The 26,767-nt window shown below is 51.7% G+C and overlaps 5 non-coding genes and 3 pseudogenes across 5 annotated transcripts; all 8 read left to right on the plus strand.

Annotated features, from left to right (window-relative positions):
- Window positions 1-20: 20 nt before the first annotated feature.
- Window positions 21-211, plus strand: LOC140453466 (U2 spliceosomal RNA). The gene has a single exon (XR_011952394.1). It is a non-coding gene; the product is annotated as a U2 spliceosomal RNA (small nuclear RNA).
- A 3,434-nt stretch (window positions 212-3,645) lies between these two features.
- LOC140453472 (U2 spliceosomal RNA) lies at window positions 3,646-3,836 on the plus strand. Its single transcript, XR_011952396.1, has one exon. It is a non-coding gene; the product is annotated as a U2 spliceosomal RNA (small nuclear RNA).
- Window positions 3,837-7,270: 3,434 nt separating this feature from the next.
- Window positions 7,271-7,377, plus strand: LOC140453519 (U2 spliceosomal RNA; annotated as a pseudogene).
- A 2,913-nt stretch (window positions 7,378-10,290) lies between these two features.
- Window positions 10,291-10,469, plus strand: LOC140453495 (U2 spliceosomal RNA; annotated as a pseudogene).
- Window positions 10,470-13,903: 3,434 nt separating this feature from the next.
- LOC140453477 (U2 spliceosomal RNA) lies at window positions 13,904-14,094 on the plus strand. Its single transcript, XR_011952397.1, has one exon. It is a non-coding gene; the product is annotated as a U2 spliceosomal RNA (small nuclear RNA).
- A 3,434-nt stretch (window positions 14,095-17,528) lies between these two features.
- LOC140453523 (U2 spliceosomal RNA) lies at window positions 17,529-17,635 on the plus strand (annotated as a pseudogene).
- A 2,892-nt stretch (window positions 17,636-20,527) lies between these two features.
- On the plus strand, window positions 20,528-20,725 carry LOC140453491 (U2 spliceosomal RNA). The gene has a single exon (XR_011952405.1). It is a non-coding gene; the product is annotated as a U2 spliceosomal RNA (small nuclear RNA).
- Window positions 20,726-24,159: 3,434 nt separating this feature from the next.
- Window positions 24,160-24,350, plus strand: LOC140453480 (U2 spliceosomal RNA). Its single transcript, XR_011952402.1, has one exon. It is a non-coding gene; the product is annotated as a U2 spliceosomal RNA (small nuclear RNA).
- The last annotated feature ends 2,417 nt before the right edge of the window (window positions 24,351-26,767 follow it).

The following is a 26,767-nucleotide window of genomic DNA, read 5'->3' on the forward strand; positions in this document are numbered from 1 at the left end:
CAGTCCGCGGTATTGTAGTTATCGCTTCTCGGCCTTTTGGCTAAGATCAAGTGTAGTATCTGTTCTTATCAGTTTAATATCTGATACGTCCCTTATCTGGGGACCATATATTAAATTGATTTTTGGAGCAGGGAGATGGAATAGGGGCTTGCTCCGTCCACTCCACGCATCGACCTGGTATTGCAGTACCTCCGGGAACGGTGCACCCCTCGTCTATAAATCTAAAAACAGCTTCATGTTTATAGCTCAGGCTTTCGGTGCTTTGTGTCCGCTGGGTGGGTTTGAGTACCAAGTGCTTCATTTCTCACACCTCACATCCAGCCGGGCGTGAGTCGATTCAAACTCGGCTGTTCAGCTCCCGCTCCCTATCCTTCTCTCGCCGTCTCTGTCTCTTGCGCACCTTGACACTTGCTCTCAATGTCGTCCCCTCACCCCTGCTGCGTGCTGCACCGTCCCGCCATCGCCGGGCCCCGATCACACCACGTGGTGTCAGAATTTGGGAGTTGCAGCAACCGTAGCTGCCCACCAGCTTTTCCTACTCGCGAATGACATTTCAGAAAAACAAGAGAAGGTCAACTGTGCTACGTTGCTGCCTGCTGCTGGGGATGAAGCTATCAAGGGTTCAGTCGTTTTGATTTTGATGACTTGAAAGAGAGATTTCGAGAACACTGTGAGCTAGGACAAAAATAATCGGGACGTATTTAAGGCACATGTTTTTCATCAGAGTGCAAGGGCAAGCGGAATCGATAGGTACGTGTGTGCTGCTGAGGCTGCATCAGGCTCTGGTCTGAGCACAGGTGGAATATTGGGAGCAGTTTTGTGCCCTGTACCGAAGGAAGGGATGCGCTGGTGTTGGAGGGAGTCTAGAGGAGGTTTACAAGCGTGCTCCCCCTGGGGCTGAAGGGTTTGTCACACAAAGTCTCTGGGTCTGTACCCGGTGGTGTTTCGAAAGGTAAGGCGGGATCTGACTGAACCTTACAGGCTACTGGGAGGCCTGGTCACGAGAGTGGACGTGAAGACGATGGTCCCACTAGTCGGCGAGACGAGGACCTGGAAGTACAGCCTCAGGGTGAAGGGTCGCCCCTTCAGGCCGAGCTGAGGTTGCATTTAAGACAGAGATAGAGAAGTTCTTGATTATAAGGGGATCAAGGGTTGTGGGGAGAGGGCAGGAGAATCGGGGTTGAGAAACCTGTGAGCCACGGCCGAGTGGCGGAGCGTGGGCCGAATGGCCTGATTCTGCTCCTACGTCTTACGGGCCGTCAGACCTTCCGTGGTCTTGCGGTCATGACAGGAAGCAGCCGTTTCCCAGAGGGTGGCGGCGGTCTGGAATGCACTGCTCGGGAGGGCAGCGAGGCGGGGAACCTCAAAACCTTGAAAAACTACTTGGATGAGCACTGGAAATGTCATCACTTTTCCTGGCTACGGACCAAGTGCTGGAAAGTGGGACTGGAGCAGACTTAGAGGAGCTTTGTCAGTGCGGACTCGGAGGGCCAAAGGGCCTCTTCTGTACTGTGTGACTGTGTGGGGAAGCTTTCTGATTCCCACCTGTTGATTGAGGCCGCGCTACCGATGCTTCCTGATGCGGAGCAGCCGGATGGATGGCTCCAAGTGCGCACTGAAGGTGAGAGGGTGGGAGAGAGCTTCGGAGCCTCCGTCCGTTTGGTTCAGGTTCCGTCTCGTCCTGATGCATGCATCGATGTACGTGCTCAGTGCCTACCAATAGAGTGAAGGTGCAGTTGATCACTGACTCCACGCGTGGTGCTGCAGGTTGTAATGTCTAGACGAAAACAGAACTCGCTGCACCCTTCGGGAGAAGGGTCACTGGACTCGAAGCGTTCATTCTGCTTTCTCTCCACAGATGCTGAGGTTTTGCTTACTGGGTGTTTTGCCTTATTTTGCATTTGAGACCTTGCTTTTTGATTGCACAGCCACTATCAAACCATTAGCTTGCTGTTAGCGCTGCAATTAGCACTCTTGAATCTTGATTTGCAATTCTAAGGAAGCAGACCGAATTGGAATGTTTGGAGCGGGAGCCGAACCAATAAAGGCTGATTTGCTGTAAATTGATCTTCACGTCCCCCGTCGTGCTGTTCATTTGCACGAGGTGGGCTGGGGGATGGGAGTTCACATTTTCCAAGACAAGATGGATTAGTCTGTGAGAGTTTCTGTTCGAAAAGGTGAGCCGAGATTTCCTGACAGTGAGATTTTTCGGTCAGAAGTCGAACCTGCTCCAATCATTTGCCTTGAGGGGAAGCAGGGATTTTTCACATTGGTAACAGCTGAGATTTTTAGAACATCGAACAGAGCAGCGCAACAACGGGCCCTTCGGCAACTGTGAGAAACAAAACTCACTCACAGTTCAGCCCGAGGCAAAGCCTTGGAAACAAGAACATCTTATTCTTTACGGCCTTGCAAGAACGGGCGTTTTGCTCAAGCAATCAGGCTAGCAAAAGCGCGCGGAAACAAAGCATGTAAGCATTCCTATTCGGTTTGCAAGTTGCGGAATCACGCCTCCCTTTTCCCATCCTATCACAACCTCACTTGTTTTTCTCTAATTTTCCTCATCTGACTACCCTGCTGTCCTTGTCCTTGTCTGTTACAGCCTGTCTGTTATTTTATCCAGTATCATACTATAAGCTTATTGTGAAATGCCCCTACTGCTTCTTTTGTGGTCAGCTACAACACTTTAAAGTTATTTCTTAGTTTAAAACTATTTCTTAAACAAAAACCTCTATATTCGTTAAAATCTTAGCCTTAAGTATGCTGCAAGAATCCCGCGACCGTTTGTGTAATGTTCCCCTTCCCCTCCCCCCACAGCACCCCGTCACCCACCTGCAAAAACAACATCTCTAACCACCATCACAACTACATTTCTAATCTCCCACAAACTGTCAGGGACATTTAAGCGACTGCTGGGCGAGCACACGCTGGGCGGCAGTAAATCGAGGGGTGTGTAGGTTAGGTTGATCTTAGATTAAGAAAACTGCTCGGCACGACATCGTGGGCCGAAGGGCCTGTACTGTTCAATGTTCTAACTGCAGGCACTTCCACACACACATCAAAGACATGGAGGGCTCGGCTGAATCTATTGCTTTCTTCTCTACGTGTCACGTTTCATCGAGGTAGCGTCCTAGGCCCAAGCATCTTCAGCGAGTGGTTAGAATATGCAGTGCACTGCCCGAGAGAGAGGGTGCTGGAGGCAGATTCAATGGTGACTTTGGTCGGAGGGTCGGATACTTATCCGAAGAGAGAGTATTTGCTGCAGGGACTGGGGAAGTTGCTCGTGCAGAGAGCTGATGCAGACATGACAGGCTGAATGTATCATTCAATGCGTGCAGTTCTGCAGTTGGTTACCGCCTCCTCAAAAACGCTGTGCTGGTCACGTGAGAAGTCACGTAAGCTTAGCCCTGACCCACCTGATTGGTGAGATACTGACGATCTCTACATGACCATGAGGCAGTGGTTCACTGACAGGGGGAAAAAAGCAACTGCTGTAAACGGACCTGCTGCTCTAGTCAGAAATCCTGGGAGGACTACGGCGACAGGGAAACTGTCAGCAGTGATCTACAAGTCTTTGAACAGAATCAAGCTGACTGAAAACATGGAGGACAAATGGGACTTGAGGCAGTCCGCGGTATTGTAGTTATCGCTTCTCGGCCTTTTGGCTAAGATCAAGTGTAGTATCTGTTCTTATCAGTTTAATATCTGATACGTCCCTTATCTGGGGACCATATATTAAATTGATTTTTGGAGCAGGGAGATGGAATAGGGGCTTGCTCCGTCCACTCCACGCATCGACCTGGTATTGCAGTACCTCCGGGAACGGTGCACCCCTCGTCTATAAATCTAAAAACAGCTTCATGTTTATAGCTCAGGCTTTCGGTGCTTTGTGTCCGCTGGGTGGGTTTGAGTACCAAGTGCTTCATTTCTCACACCTCACATCCAGCCGGGCGTGAGTCGATTCAAACTCGGCTGTTCAGCTCCCGCTCCCTATCCTTCTCTCGCCGTCTCTGTCTCTTGCGCACCTTGACACTTGCTCTCAATGTCGTCCCCTCACCCCTGCTGCGTGCTGCACCGTCCCGCCATCGCCGGGCCCCGATCACACCACGTGGTGTCAGAATTTGGGAGTTGCAGCAACCGTAGCTGCCCACCAGCTTTTCCTACTCGCGAATGACATTTCAGAAAAACAAGAGAAGGTCAACTGTGCTACGTTGCTGCCTGCTGCTGGGGATGAAGCTATCAAGGGTTCAGTCGTTTTGATTTTGATGACTTGAAAGAGAGATTTCGAGAACACTGTGAGCTAGGACAAAAATAATCGGGACGTATTTAAGGCACATGTTTTTCATCAGAGTGCAAGGGCAAGCGGAATCGATAGGTACGTGTGTGCTGCTGAGGCTGCATCAGGCTCTGGTCTGAGCACAGGTGGAATATTGGGAGCAGTTTTGTGCCCTGTACCGAAGGAAGGGATGCGCTGGTGTTGGAGGGAGTCTAGAGGAGGTTTACAAGCGTGCTCCCCCTGGGGCTGAAGGGTTTGTCACACAAAGTCTCTGGGTCTGTACCCGGTGGTGTTTCGAAAGGTAAGGCGGGATCTGACTGAACCTTACAGGCTACTGGGAGGCCTGGTCACGAGAGTGGACGTGAAGACGATGGTCCCACTAGTCGGCGAGACGAGGACCTGGAAGTACAGCCTCAGGGTGAAGGGTCGCCCCTTCAGGCCGAGCTGAGGTTGCATTTAAGACAGAGATAGAGAAGTTCTTGATTATAAGGGGATCAAGGGTTGTGGGGAGAGGGCAGGAGAATCGGGGTTGAGAAACCTGTGAGCCACGGCCGAGTGGCGGAGCGTGGGCCGAATGGCCTGATTCTGCTCCTACGTCTTACGGGCCGTCAGACCTTCCGTGGTCTTGCGGTCATGACAGGAAGCAGCCGTTTCCCAGAGGGTGGCGGCGGTCTGGAATGCACTGCTCGGGAGGGCAGCGAGGCGGGGAACCTCAAAACCTTGAAAAACTACTTGGATGAGCACTGGAAATGTCATCACTTTTCCTGGCTACGGACCAAGTGCTGGAAAGTGGGACTGGAGCAGACTTAGAGGAGCTTTGTCAGTGCGGACTCGGAGGGCCAAAGGGCCTCTTCTGTACTGTGTGACTGTGTGGGGAAGCTTTCTGATTCCCACCTGTTGATTGAGGCCGCGCTACCGATGCTTCCTGATGCGGAGCAGCCGGATGGATGGCTCCAAGTGCGCACTGAAGGTGAGAGGGTGGGAGAGAGCTTCGGAGCCTCCGTCCGTTTGGTTCAGGTTCCGTCTCGTCCTGATGCATGCATCGATGTACGTGCTCAGTGCCTACCAATAGAGTGAAGGTGCAGTTGATCACTGACTCCACGCGTGGTGCTGCAGGTTGTAATGTCTAGACGAAAACAGAACTCGCTGCACCCTTCGGGAGAAGGGTCACTGGACTCGAAGCGTTCATTCTGCTTTCTCTCCACAGATGCTGAGGTTTTGCTTACTGGGTGTTTTGCCTTATTTTGCATTTGAGACCTTGCTTTTTGATTGCACAGCCACTATCAAACCATTAGCTTGCTGTTAGCGCTGCAATTAGCACTCTTGAATCTTGATTTGCAATTCTAAGGAAGCAGACCGAATTGGAATGTTTGGAGCGGGAGCCGAACCAATAAAGGCTGATTTGCTGTAAATTGATCTTCACGTCCCCCGTCGTGCTGTTCATTTGCACGAGGTGGGCTGGGGGATGGGAGTTCACATTTTCCAAGACAAGATGGATTAGTCTGTGAGAGTTTCTGTTCGAAAAGGTGAGCCGAGATTTCCTGACAGTGAGATTTTTCGGTCAGAAGTCGAACCTGCTCCAATCATTTGCCTTGAGGGGAAGCAGGGATTTTTCACATTGGTAACAGCTGAGATTTTTAGAACGTCGAACAGAGCAGCGCAACAACGGGCCCTTCGGCAACTGTGAGAAACAAAACTCACTCACAGTTCAGCCCGAGGCAAAGCCTTGGAAACAAGAACATCTTATTCTTTACGGCCTTGCAAGAACGGGCGTTTTGCTCAAGCAATCAGGCTAGCAAAAGCGCGCGGAAACAAAGCATGTAAGCATTCCTATTCGGTTTGCAAGTTGCGGAATCACGCCTCCCTTTTCCCATCCTATCACAACCTCACTTGTTTTTCTCTAATTTTCCTCATCTGACTACCCTGCTGTCCTTGTCCTTGTCTGTTACAGCCTGTCTGTTATTTTATCCAGTATCATACTATAAGCTTATTGTGAAATGCCCCTACTGCTTCTTTTGTGGTCAGCTACAACACTTTAAAGTTATTTCTTAGTTTAAAACTATTTCTTAAACAAAAACCTCTATATTCGTTAAAATCTTAGCCTTAAGTATGCTGCAAGAATCCCGCGACCGTTTGTGTAATGTTCCCCTTCCCCTCCCCCCACAGCACCCCGTCACCCACCTGCAAAAACAACATCTCTAACCACCATCACAACTACATTTCTAATCTCCCACAAACTGTCAGGGACATTTAAGCGACTGCTGGGCGAGCACACGCTGGGCGGCAGTAAATCGAGGGGTGTGTAGGTTAGGTTGATCTTAGATTAAGAAAACTGCTCGGCACGACATCGTGGGCCGAAGGGCCTGTACTGTTCAATGTTCTAACTGCAGGCACATCCACACACACATCAAAGACATGGAGGGCTCGGCTGAATCTATTGCTTTCTTCTCTACGTGTCACGTTTCATCGAGGTAGCGTCCTAGGCCCAAGCATCTTCAGCGAGTGGTTAGAATATGCAGTGCACTGCCCGAGAGAGAGGGTGCTGGAGGCAGATTCAATGGTGACTTTGGTCGGAGGGTCGGATACTTATCCGAAGAGAGAGTATTTGCTGCAGGGACTGGGGAAGTTGCTCGTGCAGAGAGCTGATGCAGACATGACAGGCTGAATGTATCATTCAATGCGTGCAGTTCTGCAGTTGGTTACCGCCTCCTCAAAAACGCTGTGCTGGTCACGTGAGAAGTCACGTAAGCTTAGCCCTGACCCACCTGATTGGTGAGATACTGACGATCTCTACATGACCATGAGGCAGTGGTTCACTGACAGGGGGAAAAAAGCAACTGCTGTAAACGGACCTGCTGCTCTAGTCAGAAATCCTGGGAGGACTATGGCGACAGGGAAACTGTCAGCAGTGATCTACAAGTCTTTGAACAGAATCAAGCTGACTGAAAACATGGAGGACAAATGGGACTTGAGGCAGTCCGCGGTATTGTAGTTATCGCTTCTCGGCCTTTTGGCTAAGATCAAGTGTAGTATCTGTTCTCCCGAACGCTCTCGGTCAGATCCACCGACGTCAAGCCGGTGTTCTTCTCTGACCACTGCCTCCTGCTGGCCGACTGTCACCTACAGGACGAACAGCGGGCGGGCAAGGGAACGTGGAAACTGAACACTAAGCTGTTGACCCCGGGAAACATCGAAGAGCTCAAGAGGGATTACGCAGGTTGGAGAACCGTGAAGCCCCTCTTTGAGTCTCCAGCGGACTGGTGGGAAACGGTAAAAGGGAACATCAAGAGGTTCTTTATCCTCAAAGGTGTCCAGGAGGCGGGGAAAACTGTCCCAGCTCCAGGAAAGTATGCAGAACCTGCTCCTGCTGCAGACGATGGGGGTGGATGTCACGGAGGACCTCAAGGAGGTGAAGGGCCAGCAAGCCTCGCTCTTTGCCTCGGAGGCCTCCAGGATAATCTTCCGGTCCAGGGTCCGCTCGGTGGAGCAGGACGAGACGTGCTCACGTTTCTTCTTCCAGAAGGTGCACAAAGAGAGCTCCGTGCTCAGCAGCCTGAAGAAAGAAGATGGCTCGGTAACGTCATCTCAGGCTGACGTCATGAGGATCAGCAAATCCTTCTACGCCAGCCTGTATGACTCGAAGCCGACCGACAGCGCGGCCTCCCAGTCGTTCCTGTCCTCTATCACGGAGGTCCTAGATGACGGAACACGAGAGAGGCTGGACCAGCCGCTATCTCTGGATGAACTGACCAAGGCCCTCGAGTCCTTCGAAAAGAATAAAACTCCCGGAAGCGACGGCTTACCGGTCGAGGTTTATTCCGCTCTTTGGGACTTGATCGGCCAGGACCTGCTGGAGGCGTATGTCAGTATGCTCCGGGCAGGTACCATGAGTGAATCCATGAGGAAAGGCATCATCACCCTCGTCTACAAGCGGAAGGGGGAGAGGGAGGAAATTAGAAATTGGAGACCGATCTCACTGTTAAATGCAGACTACAAAATCCTGTCAAAGGTCATCGCCAACCGGGTCAGGTCTGCTCTGGGATCGGTGATCCACCCGGACCAAACCTGTGCTGTACCGGGCAGGAAGATCTCTGAGAGTCTCGCACTCCTCAGGGATACGATCGCCTACGTGCAGGACAGGGGGGTGGACACCTGCCTCATCAGCCTGGACCAGGAGAAAGCCTTTGACAGGATATCGCATACATATATGAGGGATGTCCTCTCCAAAATGGGCTTTGGGGAGGGAATCGGAAATTGGATCAGACTGCTCTACACCAACATTGTCAGTGCAGTCTCAATCAATGGGTGGGAATCAGATAGCTTCCCTGTAAGATCTGGAGTCAGGCAGGGATGCCCCCTCTCACCCGCCTTGTTTGTGTGTTGCATAGAGCCATTTGCCGAATCCATCAGGAAGGATGCGAGCCTGAGAGGGGTGACTATTCCTGGCAGCGGGGGCCTGCAGGTTAAGGCCTCCCTGTACATGGATGACGTCGCTGTTTTCTGCTCGGATCCGCTGTCCGTGCACAGACTCGTGTGCATCTGCGACCAGTTCGAACGGGCCTCGGGGGCCAAGGTAAACCGAGGCAAGAGCGAGGCCATGCTCTTCGGGAACTGGGCCGACCAATCCTCTATCCCCTTCACCGTCAGGACTGACCACCTGAAGGTGCTGGGTATTTGGTTCGGGGGGGCTGGGGCGTGCGCCAAGACCTGGGAGGAGCGGATCAGAAAGATGAGACAGAAACTAGGCAGATGGGGGCAACGGTCGCTCTCCATCGCGGGAAAAAACCTGGTCATCAGGTGTGAGGTCCTCTCAGTATTGCTATATGTGGCACAGGTCTGGCCTATCCCCAGGACCTGTGCCGCCGCAGTCACCCGGGCCATCTTCCAATTCATTTGGAGATCAAAGATGGACCGGGTCCGAAGAGACTCAATGTACAAAGACCGGTGCAATGGGGGAAAAAACACGCCCAATGCCACCCTCACCCTGATGGCCACCTTTGTGTGTGGCTGCATCAAGCTGTGCGTGGATCCCCGGTACGCAAACACCAAGTGTCACTACGTACTGAGGTTCTACCTGTCCCCGGTGTTGCGAAGGATGGGCCTGGCCTCGCTGCCGCGGAACGCTCCGAGTAGTTGGACCGTTCCGTATCACCTGTCCTTCGTGGAGAAATTTATGAGGAAAAACACCTTTGACCACAAGTCCATCAGGAAGTGGTCAGCACGTAGCGTCCTTGAGACCCTTCGGGAAAAGGAGAGGGCGGATCCTGTCGAGCGGTTCCCTGAGCAGACTGTCAAAGCCATTTGGCAGAATGCCTCATCGCCAGAACTTTCCAACAAGCACCAAGACGTGGCTTGGCTGGTGGTGAGAAGGGCTCTGCCTGTGAGATCCTTTATGCACGCCCGGACTCTCTGCCGCACCGCACGCTGCCCTCGAAGTGGCTGCGGGGGGGACGAGACTGTCACACACCTCCTTCTGGAATGTGCCTATGCAGAGGAAGTCTGGAGAGGAATGCAGTGGTGCTTGTCGAGGTTCGTCCCGAGCAGCGCCGTGACGCGGGACTCCGTGCTCTACGGCCTGTTCCCCGGGACTCACACCGAGACGAACATTAACTGCGCCTGGAGGATCATCAACTCGGTGAAGGACGCTCTCTGGGCGGTCCGAAACCTGTTGATCTTCCAGCTGAAGGAGTTGACCCCGACCGAGTGTTGCAGACTGGCACATTCCAAGGTCCAAGACTACGTGTTGAGGGACGCGCTGAAGCTTGGGGCAGCTGCCGCCAAGGCGCGGTGGGGAAAGACCACCGTGTAAGATCGGCCTGCCGAAAGAAGAACAGGGGGCCCATACAGACGTTTTTTTTGGGCTCTGCTGATGCCTCAGCCAAATATATGTACAAGATTGAAAAATGCACAGGATTGTAAATGACATTGATAAATTCGAATCTGTGTTTGGAAATGTGGACATATGTATGGCATGATCAAATGTACAGACCATCAAATCTTTTTATGAATAAAGTATATTTTTGAAATAAAAAAAAAAAAATCTGTTCTTATCAGTTTAATATCTGATACGTCCCTTATCTGGGGACCATATATTAAATTGATTTTTGGAGCAGGGAGATGGAATAGGGGCTTGCTCCGTCCACTCCACGCATCGACCTGGTATTGCAGTACCTCCGGGAACGGTGCACCCCTCGTCTATAAATCTAAAAACAGCTTCATGTTTATAGCTCAGGCTTTCGGTGCTTTGTGTCCGCTGGGTGGGTTTGAGTACCAAGTGCTTCATTTCTCACACCTCACATCCAGCCGGGCGTGAGTCGATTCAAACTCGGCTGTTCAGCTCCCGCTCCCTATCCTTCTCTCGCCGTCTCTGTCTCTTGCGCACCTTGACACTTGCTCTCAATGTCGTCCCCTCACCCCTGCTGCGTGCTGCACCGTCCCGCCATCGCCGGGCCCCGATCACACCACGTGGTGTCAGAATTTGGGAGTTGCAGCAACCGTAGCTGCCCACCAGCTTTTCCTACTCGCGAATGACATTTCAGAAAAACAAGAGAAGGTCAACTGTGCTACGTTGCTGCCTGCTGCTGGGGATGAAGCTATCAAGGGTTCAGTCGTTTTGATTTTGATGACTTGAAAGAGAGATTTCGAGAACACTGTGAGCTAGGACAAAAATAATCGGGACGTATTTAAGGCACATGTTTTTCATCAGAGTGCAAGGGCAAGCGGAATCGATAGGTACGTGTGTGCTGCTGAGGCTGCATCAGGCTCTGGTCTGAGCACAGGTGGAATATTGGGAGCAGTTTTGTGCCCTGTACCGAAGGAAGGGATGCGCTGGTGTTGGAGGGAGTCTAGAGGAGGTTTACAAGCGTGCTCCCCCTGGGGCTGAAGGGTTTGTCACACAAAGTCTCTGGGTCTGTACCCGGTGGTGTTTCGAAAGGTAAGGCGGGATCTGACTGAACCTTACAGGCTACTGGGAGGCCTGGTCACGAGAGTGGACGTGAAGACGATGGTCCCACTAGTCGGCGAGACGAGGACCTGGAAGTACAGCCTCAGGGTGAAGGGTCGCCCCTTCAGGCCGAGCTGAGGTTGCATTTAAGACAGAGATAGAGAAGTTCTTGATTATAAGGGGATCAAGGGTTGTGGGGAGAGGGCAGGAGAATCGGGGTTGAGAAACCTGTGAGCCACGGCCGAGTGGCGGAGCGTGGGCCGAATGGCCTGATTCTGCTCCTACGTCTTACGGGCCGTCAGACCTTCCGTGGTCTTGCGGTCATGACAGGAAGCAGCCGTTTCCCAGAGGGTGGCGGCGGTCTGGAATGCACTGCTCGGGAGGGCAGCGAGGCGGGGAACCTCAAAACCTTGAAAAACTACTTGGATGAGCACTGGAAATGTCATCACTTTTCCTGGCTACGGACCAAGTGCTGGAAAGTGGGACTGGAGCAGACTTAGAGGAGCTTTGTCAGTGCGGACTCGGAGGGCCAAAGGGCCTCTTCTGTACTGTGTGACTGTGTGGGGAAGCTTTCTGATTCCCACCTGTTGATTGAGGCCGCGCTACCGATGCTTCCTGATGCGGAGCAGCCGGATGGATGGCTCCAAGTGCGCACTGAAGGTGAGAGGGTGGGAGAGAGCTTCGGAGCCTCCGTCCGTTTGGTTCAGGTTCCGTCTCGTCCTGATGCATGCATCGATGTACGTGCTCAGTGCCTACCAATAGAGTGAAGGTGCAGTTGATCACTGACTCCACGCGTGGTGCTGCAGGTTGTAATGTCTAGACGAAAACAGAACTCGCTGCACCCTTCGGGAGAAGGGTCACTGGACTCGAAGCGTTCATTCTGCTTTCTCTCCACAGATGCTGAGGTTTTGCTTACTGGGTGTTTTGCCTTATTTTGCATTTGAGACCTTGCTTTTTGATTGCACAGCCACTATCAAACCATTAGCTTGCTGTTAGCGCTGCAATTAGCACTCTTGAATCTTGATTTGCAATTCTAAGGAAGCAGACCGAATTGGAATGTTTGGAGCGGGAGCCGAACCAATAAAGGCTGATTTGCTGTAAATTGATCTTCACGTCCCCCGTCGTGCTGTTCATTTGCACGAGGTGGGCTGGGGGATGGGAGTTCACATTTTCCAAGACAAGATGGATTAGTCTGTGAGAGTTTCTGTTCGAAAAGGTGAGCCGAGATTTCCTGACAGTGAGATTTTTCGGTCAGAAGTCGAACCTGCTCCAATCATTTGCCTTGAGGGGAAGCAGGGATTTTTCACATTGGTAACAGCTGAGATTTTTAGAACGTCGAACAGAGCAGCGCAACAACGGGCCCTTCGGCAACTGTGAGAAACAAAACTCACTCACAGTTCAGCCCGAGGCAAAGCCTTGGAAACAAGAACATCTTATTCTTTACGGCCTTGCAAGAACGGGCGTTTTGCTCAAGCAATCAGGCTAGCAAAAGCGCGCGGAAACAAAGCATGTAAGCATTCCTATTCGGTTTGCAAGTTGCGGAATCACGCCTCCCTTTTCCCATCCTATCACAACCTCACTTGTTTTTCTCTAATTTTCCTCATCTGACTACCCTGCTGTCCTTGTCCTTGTCTGTTACAGCCTGTCTGTTATTTTATCCAGTATCATACTATAAGCTTATTGTGAAATGCCCCTACTGCTTCTTTTGTGGTCAGCTACAACACTTTAAAGTTATTTCTTAGTTTAAAACTATTTCTTAAACAAAAACCTCTATATTCGTTAAAATCTTAGCCTTAAGTATGCTGCAAGAATCCCGCGACCGTTTGTGTAATGTTCCCCTTCCCCTCCCCCCACAGCACCCCGTCACCCACCTGCAAAAACAACATCTCTAACCACCATCACAACTACATTTCTAATCTCCCACAAACTGTCAGGGACATTTAAGCGACTGCTGGGCGAGCACACGCTGGGCGGCAGTAAATCGAGGGGTGTGTAGGTTAGGTTGATCTTAGATTAAGAAAACTGCTCGGCACGACATCGTGGGCCGAAGGGCCTGTACTGTTCAATGTTCTAACTGCAGGCACATCCACACACACATCAAAGACATGGAGGGCTCGGCTGAATCTATTGCTTTCTTCTCTACGTGTCACGTTTCATCGAGGTAGCGTCCTAGGCCCAAGCATCTTCAGCGAGTGGTTAGAATATGCAGTGCACTGCCCGAGAGAGAGGGTGCTGGAGGCAGATTCAATGGTGACTTTGGTCGGAGGGTCGGATACTTATCCGAAGAGAGAGTATTTGCTGCAGGGACTGGGGAAGTTGCTCGTGCAGAGAGCTGATGCAGACATGACAGGCTGAATGTATCATTCAATGCGTGCAGTTCTGCAGTTGGTTACCGCCTCCTCAAAAACGCTGTGCTGGTCACGTGAGAAGTCACGTAAGCTTAGCCCTGACCCACCTGATTGGTGAGATACTGACGATCTCTACATGACCATGAGGCAGTGGTTCACTGACAGGGGGAAAAAAGCAACTGCTGTAAACGGACCTGCTGCTCTAGTCAGAAATCCTGGGAGGACTACGGCGACAGGGAAACTGTCAGCAGTGATCTACAAGTCTTTGAACAGAATCAAGCTGACTGAAAACATGGAGGACAAATGGGACTTGAGGCAGTCCGCGGTATTGTAGTTATCGCTTCTCGGCCTTTTGGCTAAGATCAAGTGTAGTATCTGTTCTTATCAGTTTAATATCTGATACGTCCCTTATCTGGGGACCATATATTAAATTGATTTTTGGAGCAGGGAGATGGAATAGGGGCTTGCTCCGTCCACTCCACGCATCGACCTGGTATTGCAGTACCTCCGGGAACGGTGCACCCCTCGTCTATAAATCTAAAAACAGCTTCATGTTTATAGCTCAGGCTTTCGGTGCTTTGTGTCCGCTGGGTGGGTTTGAGTACCAAGTGCTTCATTTCTCACACCTCACATCCAGCCGGGCGTGAGTCGATTCAAACTCGGCTGTTCAGCTCCCGCTCCCTATCCTTCTCTCGCCGTCTCTGTCTCTTGCGCACCTTGACACTTGCTCTCAATGTCGTCCCCTCACCCCTGCTGCGTGCTGCACCGTCCCGCCATCGCCGGGCCCCGATCACACCACGTGGTGTCAGAATTTGGGAGTTGCAGCAACCGTAGCTGCCCACCAGCTTTTCCTACTCGCGAATGACATTTCAGAAAAACAAGAGAAGGTCAACTGTGCTACGTTGCTGCCTGCTGCTGGGGATGAAGCTATCAAGGGTTCAGTCGTTTTGATTTTGATGACTTGAAAGAGAGATTTCGAGAACACTGTGAGCTAGGACAAAAATAATCGGGACGTATTTAAGGCACATGTTTTTCATCAGAGTGCAAGGGCAAGCGGAATCGATAGGTACGTGTGTGCTGCTGAGGCTGCATCAGGCTCTGGTCTGAGCACAGGTGGAATATTGGGAGCAGTTTTGTGCCCTGTACCGAAGGAAGGGATGCGCTGGTGTTGGAGGGAGTCTAGAGGAGGTTTACAAGCGTGCTCCCCCTGGGGCTGAAGGGTTTGTCACACAAAGTCTCTGGGTCTGTACCCGGTGGTGTTTCGAAAGGTAAGGCGGGATCTGACTGAACCTTACAGGCTACTGGGAGGCCTGGTCACGAGAGTGGACGTGAAGACGATGGTCCCACTAGTCGGCGAGACGAGGACCTGGAAGTACAGCCTCAGGGTGAAGGGTCGCCCCTTCAGGCCGAGCTGAGGTTGCATTTAAGACAGAGATAGAGAAGTTCTTGATTATAAGGGGATCAAGGGTTGTGGGGAGAGGGCAGGAGAATCGGGGTTGAGAAACCTGTGAGCCACGGCCGAGTGGCGGAGCGTGGGCCGAATGGCCTGATTCTGCTCCTACGTCTTACGGGCCGTCAGACCTTCCGTGGTCTTGCGGTCATGACAGGAAGCAGCCGTTTCCCAGAGGGTGGCGGCGGTCTGGAATGCACTGCTCGGGAGGGCAGCGAGGCGGGGAACCTCAAAACCTTGAAAAACTACTTGGATGAGCACTGGAAATGTCATCACTTTTCCTGGCTACGGACCAAGTGCTGGAAAGTGGGACTGGAGCAGACTTAGAGGAGCTTTGTCAGTGCGGACTCGGAGGGCCAAAGGGCCTCTTCTGTACTGTGTGACTGTGTGGGGAAGCTTTCTGATTCCCACCTGTTGATTGAGGCCGCGCTACCGATGCTTCCTGATGCGGAGCAGCCGGATGGATGGCTCCAAGTGCGCACTGAAGGTGAGAGGGTGGGAGAGAGCTTCGGAGCCTCCGTCCGTTTGGTTCAGGTTCCGTCTCGTCCTGATGCATGCATCGATGTACGTGCTCAGTGCCTACCAATAGAGTGAAGGTGCAGTTGATCACTGACTCCACGCGTGGTGCTGCAGGTTGTAATGTCTAGACGAAAACAGAACTCGCTGCACCCTTCGGGAGAAGGGTCACTGGACTCGAAGCGTTCATTCTGCTTTCTCTCCACAGATGCTGAGGTTTTGCTTACTGGGTGTTTTGCCTTATTTTGCATTTGAGACCTTGCTTTTTGATTGCACAGCCACTATCAAACCATTAGCTTGCTGTTAGCGCTGCAATTAGCACTCTTGAATCTTGATTTGCAATTCTAAGGAAGCAGACCGAATTGGAATGTTTGGAGCGGGAGCCGAACCAATAAAGGCTGATTTGCTGTAAATTGATCTTCACGTCCCCCGTCGTGCTGTTCATTTGCACGAGGTGGGCTGGGGGATGGGAGTTCACATTTTCCAAGACAAGATGGATTAGTCTGTGAGAGTTTCTGTTCGAAAAGGTGAGCCGAGATTTCCTGACAGTGAGATTTTTCGGTCAGAAGTCGAACCTGCTCCAATCATTTGCCTTGAGGGGAAGCAGGGATTTTTCACATTGGTAACAGCTGAGATTTTTAGAACATCGAACAGAGCAGCGCAACAACGGGCCCTTCGGCAACTGTGAGAAACAAAACTCACTCACAGTTCAGCCCGAGGCAAAGCCTTGGAAACAAGAACATCTTATTCTTTACGGCCTTGCAAGAACGGGCGTTTTGCTCAAGCAATCAGGCTAGCAAAAGCGCGCGGAAACAAAGCATGTAAGCATTCCTATTCGGTTTGCAAGTTGCGGAATCACGCCTCCCTTTTCCCATCCTATCACAACCTCACTTGTTTTTCTCTAATTTTCCTCATCTGACTACCCTGCTGTCCTTGTCCTTGTCTGTTACAGCCTGTCTGTTATTTTATCCAGTATCATACTATAAGCTTATTGTGAAATGCCCCTACTGCTTCTTTTGTGGTCAGCTACAACACTTTAAAGTTATTTCTTAGTTTAAAACTATTTCTTAAACAAAAACCTCTATATTCGTTAAAATCTTAGCCTTAAGTATGCTGCAAGAATCCCGCGACCGTTTGTGTAATGTTCCCCTTCCCCTCCCCCCACAGCACCCCGTCACCCACCTGCAAAAACAACATCTCTAACCACCATCACAACTACATTTCTAATCTCCCACAAACTGTCAGGGACATTTAAGCGACTGCTGGGCGAGCACACGCTGGGCGGCAGTAAATCGAGGGGTGTGTAGGTTAGGTTGATCTTAGATTAAGAAAACTGCTCGGCACGACATCGTGGGCCGAAGGGCCTGTACTGTTCAATGTTCTAACTGCAGGCACATCCACACACACATCAAAGACATGGAGGGCTCGGCTGAATCTATTGCTTTCTTCTCTACGTGTCACGTTTCATCGAGGTAGCGTCCTAGGCCCAAGCATCTTCAGCGAGTGGTTAGAATATGCAGTGCACTGCCCGAGAGAGAGGGTGCTGGAGGCAGATTCAATGGTGACTTTGGTCGGAGGGTCGGATACTTATCCGAAGAGAGAGTATTTGCTGCAGGGACTGGGGAAGTTGCTCGTGCAGAGAGCTGATGCAGACATGACAGGCTGAATGTATCATTCAATGCGTGCAGTTCTGCAGTTGGTTACCGCCTCCTCAAAAACGCTGTGCTGGTCACGTGAGAAGTCACGTAAGCTTAGCCCTGACCCACCTGATTGGTGAGATACTGACGATCTCTACATGACCATGAGGCAGTGGTTCACTGACAGGGGGAAAAAAGCAACTGCTGTAAACGGACCTGCTGCTCTAGTCAGAAATCCTGGGAGGACTATGGCGACAGGGAAACTGTCAGCAGTGATCTACAAGTCTTTGAACAGAATCAAGCTGACTGAAAACATGGAGGACAAATGGGACTTGAGGCAGTCCGCGGTATTGTAGTTATCGCTTCTCGGCCTTTTGGCTAAGATCAAGTGTAGTATCTGTTCTCCCGAACGCTCTCGGTCAGATCCACCGACGTCAAGCCGGTGTTCTTCTCTGACCACTGCCTCCTGCTGGCCGACTGTCACCTACAGGACGAACAGCGGGCGGGCAAGGGAACGTGGAAACTGAACACTAAGCTGTTGACCCCGGGAAACATCGAAGAGCTCAAGAGGGATTACGCAGGTTGGAGAACCGTGAAGCCCCTCTTTGAGTCTCCAGCGGACTGGTGGGAAACGGTAAAAGGGAACATCAAGAGGTTCTTTATCCTCAAAGGTGTCCAGGAGGCGGGGAAAACTGTCCCAGCTCCAGGAAAGTATGCAGAACCTGCTCCTGCTGCAGACGATGGGGGTGGATGTCACGGAGGACCTCAAGGAGGTGAAGGGCCAGCAAGCCTCGCTCTTTGCCTCGGAGGCCTCCAGGATAATCTTCCGGTCCAGGGTCCGCTCGGTGGAGCAGGACGAGACGTGCTCACGTTTCTTCTTCCAGAAGGTGCACAAAGAGAGCTCCGTGCTCAGCAGCCTGAAGAAAGAAGATGGCTCGGTAACGTCATCTCAGGCTGACGTCATGAGGATCAGCAAATCCTTCTACGCCAGCCTGTATGACTCGAAGCCGACCGACAGCGCGGCCTCCCAGTCGTTCCTGTCCTCTATCACGGAGGTCCTAGATGACGGAACACGAGAGAGGCTGGACCAGCCGCTATCTCTGGATGAACTGACCAAGGCCCTCGAGTCCTTCGAAAAGAATAAAACTCCCGGAAGCGACGGCTTACCGGTCGAGGTTTATTCCGCTCTTTGGGACTTGATCGGCCAGGACCTGCTGGAGGCGTATGTCAGTATGCTCCGGGCAGGTACCATGAGTGAATCCATGAGGAAAGGCATCATCACCCTCGTCTACAAGCGGAAGGGGGAGAGGGAGGAAATTAGAAATTGGAGACCGATCTCACTGTTAAATGCAGACTACAAAATCCTGTCAAAGGTCATCGCCAACCGGGTCAGGTCTGCTCTGGGATCGGTGATCCACCCGGACCAAACCTGTGCTGTACCGGGCAGGAAGATCTCTGAGAGTCTCGCACTCCTCAGGGATACGATCGCCTACGTGCAGGACAGGGGGGTGGACACCTGCCTCATCAGCCTGGACCAGGAGAAAGCCTTTGACAGGATATCGCATACATATATGAGGGATGTCCTCTCCAAAATGGGCTTTGGGGAGGGAATCGGAAATTGGATCAGACTGCTCTACACCAACATTGTCAGTGCAGTCTCAATCAATGGGTGGGAATCAGATAGCTTCCCTGTAAGATCTGGAGTCAGGCAGGGATGCCCCCTCTCACCCGCCTTGTTTGTGTGTTGCATAGAGCCATTTGCCGAATCCATCAGGAAGGATGCGAGCCTGAGAGGGGTGACTATTCCTGGCAGCGGGGGCCTGCAGGTTAAGGCCTCCCTGTACATGGATGACGTCGCTGTTTTCTGCTCGGATCCGCTGTCCGTGCACAGACTCGTGTGCATCTGCGACCAGTTCGAACGGGCCTCGGGGGCCAAGGTAAACCGAGGCAAGAGCGAGGCCATGCTCTTCGGGAACTGGGCCGACCAATCCTCTATCCCCTTCACCGTCAGGACTGACCACCTGAAGGTGCTGGGTATTTGGTTCGGGGGGGCTGGGGCGTGCGCCAAGACCTGGGAGGAGCGGATCAGAAAGATGAGACAGAAACTAGGCAGATGGGGGCAACGGTCGCTCTCCATCGCGGGAAAAAACCTGGTCATCAGGTGTGAGGTCCTCTCAGTATTGCTATATGTGGCACAGGTCTGGCCTATCCCCAGGACCTGTGCCGCCGCAGTCACCCGGGCCATCTTCCAATTCATTTGGAGATCAAAGATGGACCGGGTCCGAAGAGACTCAATGTACAAAGACCGGTGCAATGGGGGAAAAAACACGCCCAATGCCACCCTCACCCTGATGGCCACCTTTGTGTGTGGCTGCATCAAGCTGTGCGTGGATCCCCGGTACGCAAACACCAAGTGTCACTACGTACTGAGGTTCTACCTGTCCCCGGTGTTGCGAAGGATGGGCCTGGCCTCGCTGCCGCGGAACGCTCCGAGTAGTTGGACCGTTCCGTATCACCTGTCCTTCGTGGAGAAATTTATGAGGAAAAACACCTTTGACCACAAGTCCATCAGGAAGTGGTCAGCACGTAGCGTCCTTGAGACCCTTCGGGAAAAGGAGAGGGCGGATCCTGTCGAGCGGTTCCCTGAGCAGACTGTCAAAGCCATTTGGCAGAATGCCTCATCGCCAGAACTTTCCAACAAGCACCAAGACGTGGCTTGGCTGGTGGTGAGAAGGGCTCTGCCTGTGAGATCCTTTATGCACGCCCGGACTCTCTGCCGCACCGCACGCTGCCCTCGAAGTGGCTGCGGGGGGGACGAGACTGTCACACACCTCCTTCTGGAATGTGCCTATGCAGAGGAAGTCTGGAGAGGAATGCAGTGGTGCTTGTCGAGGTTCGTCCCGAGCAGCGCCGTGACGCGGGACTCCGTGCTCTACGGCCTGTTCCCCGGGACTCACACCGAGACGAACATTAACTGCGCCTGGAGGATCATCAACTCGGTGAAGGACGCTCTCTGGGCGGTCCGAAACCTGTTGATCTTCCAGCTGAAGGAGTTGACCCCGACCGAGTGTTGCAGACTGGCACATTCCAAGGTCCAAGACTACGTGTTGAGGGACGCGCTGAAGCTTGGGGCAGCTGCCGCCAAGGCGCGGTGGGGAAAGACCACCGTGTAAGATCGGCCTGCCGAAAGAAGAACAGGGGGCCCATACAGACGTTTTTTTTGGGCTCTGCTGATGCCTCAGCCAAATATATGTACAAGATTGAAAAATGCACAGGATTGTAAATGACATTGATAAATTCGAATCTGTGTTTGGAAATGTGGACATATGTATGGCATGATCAAATGTACAGACCATCAAATCTTTTTATGAATAAAGTATATTTTTGAAATAAAAAAAAAAATCTGTTCTTATCAGTTTAATATCTGATACGTCCCTTATCTGGGGACCATATATTAAATTGATTTTTGGAGCAGGGAGATGGAATAGGGGCTTGCTCCGTCCACTCCACGCATCGACCTGGTATTGCAGTACCTCCGGGAACGGTGCACCCCTCGTCTATAAATCTAAAAACAGCTTCATGTTTATAGCTCAGGCTTTCGGTGCTTTGTGTCCGCTGGGTGGGTTTGAGTACCAAGTGCTTCATTTCTCACACCTCACATCCAGCCGGGCGTGAGTCGATTCAAACTCGGCTGTTCAGCTCCCGCTCCCTATCCTTCTCTCGCCGTCTCTGTCTCTTGCGCACCTTGACACTTGCTCTCAATGTCGTCCCCTCACCCCTGCTGCGTGCTGCACCGTCCCGCCATCGCCGGGCCCCGATCACACCACGTGGTGTCAGAATTTGGGAGTTGCAGCAACCGTAGCTGCCCACCAGCTTTTCCTACTCGCGAATGACATTTCAGAAAAACAAGAGAAGGTCAACTGTGCTACGTTGCTGCCTGCTGCTGGGGATGAAGCTATCAAGGGTTCAGTCGTTTTGATTTTGATGACTTGAAAGAGAGATTTCGAGAACACTGTGAGCTAGGACAAAAATAATCGGGACGTATTTAAGGCACATGTTTTTCATCAGAGTGCAAGGGCAAGCGGAATCGATAGGTACGTGTGTGCTGCTGAGGCTGCATCAGGCTCTGGTCTGAGCACAGGTGGAATATTGGGAGCAGTTTTGTGCCCTGTACCGAAGGAAGGGATGCGCTGGTGTTGGAGGGAGTCTAGAGGAGGTTTACAAGCGTGCTCCCCCTGGGGCTGAAGGGTTTGTCACACAAAGTCTCTGGGTCTGTACCCGGTGGTGTTTCGAAAGGTAAGGCGGGATCTGACTGAACCTTACAGGCTACTGGGAGGCCTGGTCACGAGAGTGGACGTGAAGACGATGGTCCCACTAGTCGGCGAGACGAGGACCTGGAAGTACAGCCTCAGGGTGAAGGGTCGCCCCTTCAGGCCGAGCTGAGGTTGCATTTAAGACAGAGATAGAGAAGTTCTTGATTATAAGGGGATCAAGGGTTGTGGGGAGAGGGCAGGAGAATCGGGGTTGAGAAACCTGTGAGCCACGGCCGAGTGGCGGAGCGTGGGCCGAATGGCCTGATTCTGCTCCTACGTCTTACGGGCCGTCAGACCTTCCGTGGTCTTGCGGTCATGACAGGAAGCAGCCGTTTCCCAGAGGGTGGCGGCGGTCTGGAATGCACTGCTCGGGAGGGCAGCGAGGCGGGGAACCTCAAAACCTTGAAAAACTACTTGGATGAGCACTGGAAATGTCATCACTTTTCCTGGCTACGGACCAAGTGCTGGAAAGTGGGACTGGAGCAGACTTAGAGGAGCTTTGTCAGTGCGGACTCGGAGGGCCAAAGGGCCTCTTCTGTACTGTGTGACTGTGTGGGGAAGCTTTCTGATTCCCACCTGTTGATTGAGGCCGCGCTACCGATGCTTCCTGATGCGGAGCAGCCGGATGGATGGCTCCAAGTGCGCACTGAAGGTGAGAGGGTGGGAGAGAGCTTCGGAGCCTCCGTCCGTTTGGTTCAGGTTCCGTCTCGTCCTGATGCATGCATCGATGTACGTGCTCAGTGCCTACCAATAGAGTGAAGGTGCAGTTGATCACTGACTCCACGCGTGGTGCTGCAGGTTGTAATGTCTAGACGAAAACAGAACTCGCTGCACCCTTCGGGAGAAGGGTCACTGGACTCGAAGCGTTCATTCTGCTTTCTCTCCACAGATGCTGAGGTTTTGCTTACTGGGTGTTTTGCCTTATTTTGCATTTGAGACCTTGCTTTTTGATTGCACAGCCACTATCAAACCATTAGCTTGCTGTTAGCGCTGCAATTAGCACTCTTGAATCTTGATTTGCAATTCTAAGGAAGCAGACCGAATTGGAATGTTTGGAGCGGGAGCCGAACCAATAAAGGCTGATTTGCTGTAAATTGATCTTCACGTCCCCCGTCGTGCTGTTCATTTGCACGAGGTGGGCTGGGGGATGGGAGTTCACATTTTCCAAGACAAGATGGATTAGTCTGTGAGAGTTTCTGTTCGAAAAGGTGAGCCGAGATTTCCTGACAGTGAGATTTTTCGGTCAGAAGTCGAACCTGCTCCAATCATTTGCCTTGAGGGGAAGCAGGGATTTTTCACATTGGTAACAGCTGAGATTTTTAGAACGTCGAACAGAGCAGCGCAACAACGGGCCCTTCGGCAACTGTGAGAAACAAAACTCACTCACAGTTCAGCCCGAGGCAAAGCCTTGGAAACAAGAACATCTTATTCTTTACGGCCTTGCAAGAACGGGCGTTTTGCTCAAGCAATCAGGCTAGCAAAAGCGCGCGGAAACAAAGCATGTAAGCATTCCTATTCGGTTTGCAAGTTGCGGAATCACGCCTCCCTTTTCCCATCCTATCACAACCTCACTTGTTTTTCTCTAATTTTCCTCATCTGACTACCCTGCTGTCCTTGTCCTTGTCTGTTACAGCCTGTCTGTTATTTTATCCAGTATCATACTATAAGCTTATTGTGAAATGCCCCTACTGCTTCTTTTGTGGTCAGCTACAACACTTTAAAGTTATTTCTTAGTTTAAAACTATTTCTTAAACAAAAACCTCTATATTCGTTAAAATCTTAGCCTTAAGTATGCTGCAAGAATCCCGCGACCGTTTGTGTAATGTTCCCCTTCCCCTCCCCCCACAGCACCCCGTCACCCACCTGCAAAAACAACATCTCTAACCACCATCACAACTACATTTCTAATCTCCCACAAACTGTCAGGGACATTTAAGCGACTGCTGGGCGAGCACACGCTGGGCGGCAGTAAATCGAGGGGTGTGTAGGTTAGGTTGATCTTAGATTAAGAAAACTGCTCGGCACGACATCGTGGGCCGAAGGGCCTGTACTGTTCAATGTTCTAACTGCAGGCACATCCACACACACATCAAAGACATGGAGGGCTCGGCTGAATCTATTGCTTTCTTCTCTACGTGTCACGTTTCATCGAGGTAGCGTCCTAGGCCCAAGCATCTTCAGCGAGTGGTTAGAATATGCAGTGCACTGCCCGAGAGAGAGGGTGCTGGAGGCAGATTCAATGGTGACTTTGGTCGGAGGGTCGGATACTTATCCGAAGAGAGAGTATTTGCTGCAGGGACTGGGGAAGTTGCTCGTGCAGAGAGCTGATGCAGACATGACAGGCTGAATGTATCATTCAATGCGTGCAGTTCTGCAGTTGGTTACCGCCTCCTCAAAAACGCTGTGCTGGTCACGTGAGAAGTCACGTAAGCTTAGCCCTGACCCACCTGATTGGTGAGATACTGACGATCTCTACATGACCATGAGGCAGTGGTTCACTGACAGGGGGAAAAAAGCAACTGCTGTAAACGGACCTGCTGCTCTAGTCAGAAATCCTGGGAGGACTACGGCGACAGGGAAACTGTCAGCAGTGATCTACAAGTCTTTGAACAGAATCAAGCTGACTGAAAACATGGAGGACAAATGGGACTTGAGGCAGTCCGCGGTATTGTAGTTATCGCTTCTCGGCCTTTTGGCTAAGATCAAGTGTAGTATCTGTTCTTATCAGTTTAATATCTGATACGTCCCTTATCTGGGGACCATATATTAAATTGATTTTTGGAGCAGGGAGATGGAATAGGGGCTTGCTCCGTCCACTCCACGCATCGACCTGGTATTGCAGTACCTCCGGGAACGGTGCACCCCTCGTCTATAAATCTAAAAACAGCTTCATGTTTATAGCTCAGGCTTTCGGTGCTTTGTGTCCGCTGGGTGGGTTTGAGTACCAAGTGCTTCATTTCTCACACCTCACATCCAGCCGGGCGTGAGTCGATTCAAACTCGGCTGTTCAGCTCCCGCTCCCTATCCTTCTCTCGCCGTCTCTGTCTCTTGCGCACCTTGACACTTGCTCTCAATGTCGTCCCCTCACCCCTGCTGCGTGCTGCACCGTCCCGCCATCGCCGGGCCCCGATCACACCACGTGGTGTCAGAATTTGGGAGTTGCAGCAACCGTAGCTGCCCACCAGCTTTTCCTACTCGCGAATGACATTTCAGAAAAACAAGAGAAGGTCAACTGTGCTACGTTGCTGCCTGCTGCTGGGGATGAAGCTATCAAGGGTTCAGTCGTTTTGATTTTGATGACTTGAAAGAGAGATTTCGAGAACACTGTGAGCTAGGACAAAAATAATCGGGACGTATTTAAGGCACATGTTTTTCATCAGAGTGCAAGGGCAAGCGGAATCGATAGGTACGTGTGTGCTGCTGAGGCTGCATCAGGCTCTGGTCTGAGCACAGGTGGAATATTGGGAGCAGTTTTGTGCCCTGTACCGAAGGAAGGGATGCGCTGGTGTTGGAGGGAGTCTAGAGGAGGTTTACAAGCGTGCTCCCCCTGGGGCTGAAGGGTTTGTCACACAAAGTCTCTGGGTCTGTACCCGGTGGTGTTTCGAAAGGTAAGGCGGGATCTGACTGAACCTTACAGGCTACTGGGAGGCCTGGTCACGAGAGTGGACATGAAGACGATGGTCCCACTAGTCGGCGAGACGAGGACCTGGAAGTACAGCCTCAGGGTGAAGGGTCGCCCCTTCAGGCCGAGCTGAGGTTGCATTTAAGACAGAGATAGAGAAGTTCTTGATTATAAGGGGATCAAGGGTTGTGGGGAGAGGGCAGGAGAATCGGGGTTGAGAAACCTGTGAGCCACGGCCGAGTGGCGGAGCGTGGGCCGAATGGCCTGATTCTGCTCCTACGTCTTACGGGCCGTCAGACCTTCCGTGGTCTTGCGGTCATGACAGGAAGCAGCCGTTTCCCAGAGGGTGGCGGCGGTCTGGAATGCACTGCTCGGGAGGGCAGCGAGGCGGGGAACCTCAAAACCTTGAAAAACTACTTGGATGAGCACTGGAAATGTCATCACTTTTCCTGGCTACGGACCAAGTGCTGGAAAGTGGGACTGGAGCAGACTTAGAGGAGCTTTGTCAGTGCGGACTCGGAGGGCCAAAGGGCCTCTTCTGTACTGTGTGACTGTGTGGGGAAGCTTTCTGATTCCCACCTGTTGATTGAGGCCGCGCTACCGATGCTTCCTGATGCGGAGCAGCCGGATGGATGGCTCCAAGTGCGCACTGAAGGTGAGAGGGTGGGAGAGAGCTTCGGAGCCTCCGTCCGTTTGGTTCAGGTTCCGTCTCGTCCTGATGCATGCATCGATGTACGTGCTCAGTGCCTACCAATAGAGTGAAGGTGCAGTTGATCACTGACTCCACGCGTGGTGCTGCAGGTTGTAATGTCTAGACGAAAACAGAACTCGCTGCACCCTTCGGGAGAAGGGTCACTGGACTCGAAGCGTTCATTCTGCTTTCTCTCCACAGATGCTGAGGTTTTGCTTACTGGGTGTTTTGCCTTATTTTGCATTTGAGACCTTGCTTTTTGATTGCACAGCCACTATCAAACCATTAGCTTGCTGTTAGCGCTGCAATTAGCACTCTTGAATCTTGATTTGCAATTCTAAGGAAGCAGACCGAATTGGAATGTTTGGAGCGGGAGCCGAACCAATAAAGGCTGATTTGCTGTAAATTGATCTTCACGTCCCCCGTCGTGCTGTTCATTTGCACGAGGTGGGCTGGGGGATGGGAGTTCACATTTTCCAAGACAAGATGGATTAGTCTGTGAGAGTTTCTGTTCGAAAAGGTGAGCCGAGATTTCCTGACAGTGAGATTTTTCGGTCAGAAGTCGAACCTGCTCCAATCATTTGCCTTGAGGGGAAGCAGGGATTTTTCACATTGGTAACAGCTGAGATTTTTAGAACGTCGAACAGAGCAGCGCAACAACGGGCCCTTCGGCAACTGTGAGAAACAAAACTCACTCACAGTTCAGCCCGAGGCAAAGCCTTGGAAACAAGAACATCTTATTCTTTACGGCCTTGCAAGAACGGGCGTTTTGCTCAAGCAATCAGGCTAGCAAAAGCGCGCGGAAACAAAGCATGTAAGCATTCCTATTCGGTTTGCAAGTTGCGGAATCACGCCTCCCTTTTCCCATCCTATCACAACCTCACTTGTTTTTCTCTAATTTTCCTCATCTGACTACCCTGCTGTCCTTGTCCTTGTCTGTTACAGCCTGTCTGTTATTTTATCCAGTATCA

The sequence above is a fragment of the Chiloscyllium punctatum genome, chromosome 2, assembly GCF_047496795.1.
Source record: "Chiloscyllium punctatum isolate Juve2018m chromosome 2, sChiPun1.3, whole genome shotgun sequence".
NCBI classification, from domain to species: Eukaryota; Metazoa; Chordata; class Chondrichthyes; order Orectolobiformes; family Hemiscylliidae; genus Chiloscyllium; species Chiloscyllium punctatum.